Source organism: Fukomys damarensis, unplaced genomic scaffold (genome assembly GCF_012274545.1).
Source record: "Fukomys damarensis isolate Sample0158 unplaced genomic scaffold, DMR_v1.0_HiC HiC_scaffold_16, whole genome shotgun sequence".
Classification (NCBI taxonomy): Eukaryota; Metazoa; Chordata; class Mammalia; order Rodentia; family Bathyergidae; genus Fukomys; species Fukomys damarensis.
Genome location: NW_022900928.1, coordinates 131,740,419 through 131,747,323, shown reverse-complemented (window position 1 = coordinate 131,747,323; position 6,905 = coordinate 131,740,419).

Sequence of the window (6,905 nt, the reverse complement as noted above, 5' to 3'; positions counted from 1 at the left end):
GATGGGCGCCATACTCAGAGTCCAGCTTTACTCATTTTCTCTCTTCTTATCTCTCAGCACGGTGGGTGGGCCTGAAGTGCCAACACTCGGGAGGACCCTTCCAGCTCAGGAGTTTGAGACAACGTAGGGCAACATGAGAAGACTCCCATCTCAATAATACACAAAAATAAAAGAAATTAAATGCAGTTTGCTTTTATGAAGATTCTCTTACAATGTCCCAGCTCGGTTGTGCGCTTTTACCAGAATCAGACCTGCAGAGCAGTCACCCTCCATCCCAGCTGTCCTCCTGGATGAGGGCAGTTGTGACCCCTGCTTGCACCTTCACAGTGTGGGGTGACACAGTTTTCAGGCCCAAAATATCCTCTGATCCATGCTTACAACTCACGGAGGGAAGCAGACACCCGTGCAGGGGACAGCAGGAGGAGCCACTTGGGGCCCCTCTGGTCACCACTGGCCTCTTCCCTTCTGTTTTAATAGAGCTGCCAGTGGTTTATGATTGCATAGCAACCTCAGCCAATGAGCCAGTTTCCCTCCGCACTTCAGGCTCTCAAATAACCCAGGCCAGGCCACAGCACAGTTCTGCTGATGACATGCATCAGCCTTCTGCCGGGATCCCTTCCCCTGTAAAAAAAGCCCCAGGTGGTGGTACACCCTGTGATCTTAGCACTCTGGGAGCTGAGATGGGAGAATCCAAAGTTTGAGCACAGCCTGGGACATGTAGTGAGATCCTGTCTCAGATACATAGCTTGGAGATGTGGCTGGGAGTGAAGTCCCTAGGCTCAGTCCCCAAAGACCGCAGAGAGGGAAGGACGGAGGGAGGGAGGGCGGAACAGACAAACTAACCCTTGTCCTTGCTCTATTCCCTAAGGCCTGTCTGGCCCCAAGTTGCCATCTAAGGGCAGGACAAAGCCACACCTTAAGGGTGTGGTGTGGGGAACAACAAGGCTGGTACCCTAACCCTAACCCTAATCCTAGCCACACATAAGTTGAATCCCGCACCCACTTGGGACAACTCCTTAGAGGAGAAGGAAGCCTTTCTGCACAGGGCTGCACCCAGCTGCCGAGGTTGTGAAGGGGTGGAGCATGCTCATCCCAGGTCAGGTGGGCGGACTGGTAGGTCGCTGAAGCCTGCACCAACCCAGAGCCTGATGCCCGCACCTGGTATGTGTCCCTGGGTGCCCTCTCTAATGCTCTTCACAACTGGGAATTGGAAAGTCCCTTTTTTTTTTCCTGGTACTGGGGATCGAACTCTGGACCTTGGGAGGCAGGTGTGGTGCCACTGAGCTAAATCCCCGGTCCTAATGAATCCAAAAGTCTTACACAAACTGGGAGCTTTTCCCCAGCCTCTAGGCTACTGGCCGGGCTTCTGTGGGTCACAAACAGCTGTGATGATCTATTGAAAACTATGGGTGTCTTCCTGAGAGGATGTATGGACCAAAATTTAAATACTTGTGCATCTTTTTGAGGGTTTTATTCCTAGACCCCTGGCAACCCATCCACAGCTCTGGCTGGAAAATAAATCTTGTTTTAGGTGTATACAATCAATTTTGATTATCTGCCGCTATAAGCCCACTTTGCTGATTAATAACATGTAAATCAGGTGCTTGTTTGATTTTTAATTTTGCAAATTAGGATATTCATTTTATATCTTGGGTACTTACACCCATTTCCAAATTGCCCCCATTTCATAAATTATGAACTGCAGCAAAAAATATATGTAGAATTATGACAATAACAGTGACTCAGGGTGGGAAACTAAACGGCCCAAAGGATTCACAAGGGAAACCATGTCTCCTGAAAATGCTGATCTGTAGGCCCAGGACCAAGTGTTTAGAGTGTTCTTCTGGAAATGCTTTGTGTATCACAGTATTTTTCCTTTCAACATAAAGGAAATTTTTTAATTTTAATTTTTTATTTTTTTGCAGTACCAGAGATTGAATCAGGGGCCTCAAACACTGAACAACACCCTCAAACCCTGCCCTTTGGAAAGTGTGGAGATGGGGTCTTGCTTAGTCATTCAGTTTTCCAGGCTGGGCTTGAACTTGCAATCTTCCTGCCTCAGCTTCCCAGGGGGCTGGGATGGCAGGTGTGAACTAGCACACCTGATTTATAAAATGAGAAATTTTATATCCACCGCTGTTTCTTTTCTTCCCTATTGTCAGGCCTGGACTAAACAAATAGGACACACCAAACAGGCCACTTTCAGTGAACATCAGCAGCTTCTCAGTAGGACAAACAGAATCAAGATGAAGTGTGCAATCTCCCTGTGGAAGAAGTCCAGTGACTGTCTATGCACCTGTGCTGACCCAATCTTAAACTCTCTCCCCAGATCTCTTAGCCCCTCAATACTCATGTAAGCCGAGTTCCTTCCCCAGTTAGCTGCTGCTGCACCTCTCCCAATGCCAGCCCATCCTCACACGGATGCTTTCCCAGCCAACTGTTAGAATCTCCTGATTTTAGTCATCGTTCCCTGGAATAAACATCTCTTTCCCTCAAGACAAAAAAGCCTAAATGAGTGGATTCCAGTACCCCCTTTACAGTGCTGTACCTTGCAGCTCCATTTCTGCCTATAATTATGGACCTGCCTCTTTCCTTTTAACAGCAGAACAGGGCCCCGCATTTATATGCACCCTGGTTTATTTATTGGTCCTGTCTTTGGTGGACGCACATGTTGTGGCCAGGGTTGAAGTTACTCCTGGTCACGGGCCACCCGGTGGTCCCTGAGCTGGCTGTCCAGGGAGAATGAACCAAAGAAGCTGCTTGACCAAAGGAAACGAAGCCCAAGCCCATCCCTACTCATCTTCACACAGCACTCCAGAAGTAGGGAATGACATTCTTTCCATTTGTTGATTTGAGTTATTCATGTCTTCACTTTCTCTACTTCCTGTTCCCACAGCCACCCCAGTGTTAGGACTCAGACCCAGGACCCATTAGCAAGCATACCAAGCAAGCGTTCTGCCATCCAGCACACCCCGGCCTCCTCTTTGGGGCTCTTGATTCCCAGAAAAACTTCAATTGAGAGTGGCGGGGAAAGGACACAGCGAGGATCTGGGACCAGGTTGCTTGTATTTGGACCCCAGCACTAGCCTTCTGACCTGTGTGAGCTTGAGAAAGTTCCTCAACCTCTCTGTGTCTCCCTTTCTCATCTATATAACATGAATCATATGAGTAACTGAGTGCCAGGGTACCGGGATCAGATGAGTCAATATCTGTCCTTCTCTTGGGTTCTAGGACTCCAATGGTCTCAGAGTGAGTACTGAGTAAGTGTCTGGGTCATCATTATCTGGTGGCTGTGAACAGGACTTGGGTTGGAGACCCCTGGTGTAGGCACACAAACACCCAGGAAGTTGCCCTTGTGCCCACCACTGCCCAGGAGCTCACTGAGGCCCTGCAGGCAAGACAGAGCTCTGTAAGGCTTGTGGGTGCCTAGGGTGGGAGCTGCGAATCTTCTGCACAGTGCCTTCCCTGGGGACAGGCGGCCTCTGGTCCCCAAGAGCTGGGACATTCGTGCCCGAGTACATTCTGCTGGGTAGGCAGCTGCCTCAGCCTACTGTCCAGTGAGGGACCTAAATCTGACATCTTGGGGAGCACAGAGGGGCAGGAGACCAGGCTGTTGCTAGGCTCCAGGCCTTCGTCCCTCCAGCTGCACAGCCATCCCAGCAATGACACAACTGTTTCAGGGAAGACTTGGAGAAACAAGGGCCTGGATTTTAATTACACTCAGCAGGAGGTCACTGCCAGAGGGACAGGAACAGCCGGGGAAAGGTTTGCAGCCACTGCTGCTACAGTGCAGGGATCACTAAGGGCGTCCACACCCACCCTCCTGTCCAGAAAGCGGTTTCCCTTCTCTCCAGTGTTTTGTTGTAAATCCCAAAAAAGCTGTTCTTGCACAGCAGAACTCCTACGATTTGGACCGAAAGCTTGCTGAAATGCAGGTTCCTGAGCCCCACAAATATCCAATTCAATAAAGTTGGCAAGGCCTCGGGACCTGCATTTTAGAGCAAGACCTGGTGGGTTGTGTTCAAGCGATCCCTGGATTCCATTTAAAGAAACAGGACAGCAGCCACTAAAATTACCTTTCTGAAAGGTGATCTTAGTTGAATTTTTTCCTTTTCTCTGGATTACAAGGCTGGTACCCAAATCCTCCTTCTCTCAGAGCTGTGAATGGAAGAAAATATATGCAAACCCACAGGGATAATTATATTTCAACCAGAGCTGTGTTGTGATCGGAGTGACTTGCAAAGTACTTGAGTCAGAAAGAGTATTGTAAAACTTGAACAATGCAAGGAAAACTATTATACTTTGAAGATATTCTGATAATAATGCCATTAAATGAGAGCACAATTCGAGCTCTTTCACCGAGGGAGAAAAAACTGCCTTTGATGATGTCAAAGGTCTCCACTGATATTTTAAGCAGAATTTCGGAAGCTGTCAGATGCATGACCTGAAGAGAAAGAAGAGTCACTTTTCTTGGGTCTGATTTTCTAAATGCAAAACACATTTGCTCTTATTCTGCTTTGATAGGCTGCATAGGGCGGGATGATGTCAGCTGACAGTGCATCTCTGCATTTTGCACAAACCTAATATTTGAAAAATGATAGCCGCCTCCCAGATCCCAGGAAACACACATAAATCTCCATGGTCCATCCAAGTGCATTATTTTTAACTAGGTCAAATGCCCTGACTCGCTCAACACACATTCATCACCTTTTCTGCCTTTAATTTCTCAACTTCTCCATCACGTGGAACATGTGATAATTAGGAATCTGTAAAGATGTTGTGTGAAAGGCCTCAGAGAGCTATAATCTGATTTTCCCAAGAGGTTTTTTTAATGCATAATTATATGGTGATGAATTCACCATCCACACAAAGTCCTTGTCCACACCACACTTCTGGACACGTGCAAAAGTCGTTATCCTGACATGTTGGCCTAGATTTTACTGTAAATTTCTGTTTCTGTGCTCACTGGTTCCAAACAAGCCCAGAGTCGAAAATGGCTCAGTCCCCTAGATCTCTTCTACCCTAGATTGAAGGGTATGGAGATCCTGGTGTTGCCAGGCAACCACCTGCCCCTCCTTGGGCTTCCTGCCTGGCTTGGGTGTCAGGGCAACTGCGTAAGGGGAGGGGGACTTGCTCACCTGGGGCTGCAGTTGCCTGCATCTGCTATTTGCACCTAGGTGTCATGATCTACACATCGGGTGTGAGCCGACTTTGCACTTTGGGTGCAAAAAACACATGTGGGTGTGTGAAAAGTAAAGCAAATGCTTGCTGTTCAAAAGTGTGAAATTCAGCTGAGCTAAACATATGTAATATTATACTAGGAAGACTGGTGGACTAAAGCAAGTCAACACAGAAGTTCCTAGAAAACTTTCTATTTTTCCCCACAAAACTCACCTTTGTGTAGGATAAAAGAAAGCAATTTGAGCACTAATGCCTGGCCTTTGTTTACCCAAGAGAAGTGTCTGCCGAGGTCACTTGTCATTCATCCAACAGCTGGCCAAACACGAGTTTGAGTGGACACGTGACTCTCTCCTCACCCAGTTCCTAGTCTGGAGTGCACAGACTCAAGGCATAGTGGTGTTGAAGGCAGAGGGCTGTGGAAATCAAAGGGAGGGAAGGTAGCCCAGATGGCGGGGAGGGTCTGAGAAGACCCCAAAGGAGCCTGATTTTCGCAGTTGCATCCTAAAGAGTTCAATAAGTCAAGGTGCTAATGTACATATTGTAGCGATGGGACAGTTGGGAAATTCACAAGGACTGGGGGCTGAAGTCCCACCCAAGGCTAAGCTTCTAGGAAGTGTCCAGAGTTGCTCTTGTGAGGAATGTACCACTGCAGTGGCCTACCAAGTACCAGGACACATTGCCATGGCCACAGGTGTCCACTGGTGCCACAGCTGGACCTGGAGGTTGCCCATGTGGCCAGTGCTTTCCGAAAAGTTGGGTGCTTCTGCTAAGACCCTGACCTCCTCATGCAAGCTGCTGATCCTGGAGTCAGGTGCCACATGGTACAGGCCGGTCACACTGGTGGAGTTGGCCACATATATGTATTTAGCTGGAAGGGAAGCTGTCAGTTTGTGTTCTGAGTGTTCCAGATCTGCCAACAGAGTTGTGAGTTGGCTGTGAGCTTCAGGCATCTGCTCCTGGCCCTGGATCTTCCCAAATGGAGGAACTTGTGGAGGTCCAGGACCGGTTCTTCTGTGGACTCCCTTGGACCATGTGTGTGCCACACGGAGAATCCACAAACACACCCATAGGCAGTGTGTCCACTCTGCCAGTCTGCCGCAGCTCCCCGGGGTGTTTCTGCACCCTCGGTCTCTCACTGCTCCCCAAAATGAAACACACCGAAGATCACAGCACACATGTATATCCATCAGTGCCTACATAGGTCTTCTGTCAGCTGTCTGTCTATCATGTACCTATGAGTACAGTTTTTCAAGAAAGTAAACCAACTGGGACAGGGAATTAGGAAAAATGACTTTAGAGACTTGAAGTCACAGGCACAACCAACTAAATGGTAGGCTTTCCCTCCCCACTGGGCAGAATATTAAATCCGAGAAGCGAATCTTTAAAAATGCCATCCTCACTAGTGTAGAGCAGAAAACATGAAAACATGAAGAGCAAATCTAGGTGACTTGTTTCCTCAGGATGAGTGTGCCTGTGTGTGGGACAACTGCATCTTTACTTTCACTAATACCTAACTGAGCATTAGCATTTCCTTTGAGAACATAGGCAGGTGAGGACACTCTGTGAGGCTAAAGACATTCCAGTGCAATCTCACAGACCTTAATACCCATTAGCATTCTGGCGATATCTGAATGCTCATCACATCCCGAGTTTCTGGCGGATATGAGATTCACTACAAGATCAAGTTATCTAACATATAAAGAAACAAACATATTACTGCATTA